We start from the raw sequence: 1,786 nt of genomic DNA, 5'->3' as shown, positions 1-1,786 counted from the left end.
GTTCTGTAGAGGATATGATGGCACTGTCTTTTTAAATTGGACCTTTTACGTGATTTCTGACACCTAGATATCAAGAAATACATTCAGCTTCTCATTCATCAGAGGCATCTGATGGTGCTGGCTTGATTGCAGACCTGTGGAGTGCTCTGGGCTCTGTCTTTTTAGTGTACAGAAGCTCCTGCAAAGGTGAATTTTGTGTTATTTTATACAGGAATGGACTTGAGAGGGCAGGGGTTCTAGCCTGCCATCTACTTTGTTGTTTGGGGAGGCACCAGAGTGTTTCCAGTAATAAATTGAACATTTACCTAATTCACAGTCATTTTCATGGCACCTTGTCTTGGGTCTTTAGGTGACTCCTTGGGTTCCCTCTTCACCTGCATAATTTCTCCTCATCCTCATTTAGATTCTGCGAAGTCAAAATTAGATTAGAGACTCTAGTTTTAAAAGACCATTTATGTACATTAACTCAGGGAAATAAAACYCCACCACACAACACTTTGGCACTGAGCTGGGTCCTAACTGCAGTGCAATCACACTGAGCTGAATCTGCCCTAAAGTTTGTTCTCCCCAGGCAGAATGGGCACAGCAAACCATTTGACTGAATGGCTCCCCTGGGAACAATTATATCCTACATTTTTTTTCTGCAGCACACAAAATTCCCTGCCATCCCTTCAGCCCCTGTTGATACAGCTGCAGTTTAAACCAGGCCTGTGAAATTGTTTGGGTTAAAGCAAACAGCAAAACCTTATTTATTGTGTCATTTTTATACATTCTTGCCTTGTGTGGCATCACTGTAGACTCTGTGATGGAACAGCAATGGGAGAGGAAGGGAAAGGGGAAGAGGAAGGAGAAGGGAAAAACCTTAAAAGAAGGAAACTGAAGGAGTGTCTGTATCTCCATCCTTTTCTGCTGTGCCCTTTTCCTTTCTGATAGACAAGGGTTTGAGCTGGGCACATCAGTAATTACCTTGTGTCTTTTCAAGAGAAAAGAGATGCACTGTGACCCCCAAGTTAGGAGGGAAGCTCAGRAATGCTGTGCAGTGCATGCATTTTCCTGGCACATATGATAGATTTCTTTTTAATGCMCCCAGCATTTTGTAATTTGAGCTGCTGCCTGCTATTTGTTTTGCTTTAATCTGTGTCATTTCTCTGAGTTTATTATCTTCCTCCCCACTGTCCCTCAAGTTCTGCATTTCTATCCAGCCTCCTACAGTATTAGCAACTCTTTTCATGAAGGGAGGACTGTGTTTGTGGCGAGASAAAACTTCAATAAATTATCCATGCAATTTGTAACTGTCAGAGTACAAAATACAAAGTACTTAGAAAAAAAAATAAATAAAACAAATGTTTGCATTTACATTCCATACTGGGAACTTTTTATTTTCAACTAAAACTAAACCCTTTATCTGAACTGTCARTGTTATAGATGGTGCCTTTATATATTTAAAGATTTGCATAGTTTTTATCAAATTGATGCAGTTAACTGTTTTAACATTCCAGTCGTTTATTTAGAAAGGGGGGAAGATAATATTTTAAAAGAATATGAAAAATGGATCGCCTTTATTCAGGCCAGTTCATTAATCTGCCTTACATTAGTTCACTTCAGACACAGCAGCTCCTTTTGGTGCTTGTTCAGGATATCATGTCTGGGAGCTGCATTCTGGGATTGCTCATCCATCTTGATTCTCAAACTCTGTAAATTGTCACTCCTCCCTTGCTCAGTTGTTACCAGAAGTCCACACATGGTGGTGAATGCCTTGACCAACACTGAGGATTAATTTAGGAAT

This window comes from Malurus melanocephalus, unplaced genomic scaffold (genome assembly GCF_030028575.1).
Source record: "Malurus melanocephalus ecotype Western Australia unplaced genomic scaffold, MMel_1.1 scaffold_715, whole genome shotgun sequence".
In the NCBI taxonomy this organism is placed as follows: Eukaryota; Metazoa; Chordata; class Aves; order Passeriformes; family Maluridae; genus Malurus; species Malurus melanocephalus.
This window is presented reverse-complemented; position numbering follows the sequence as displayed.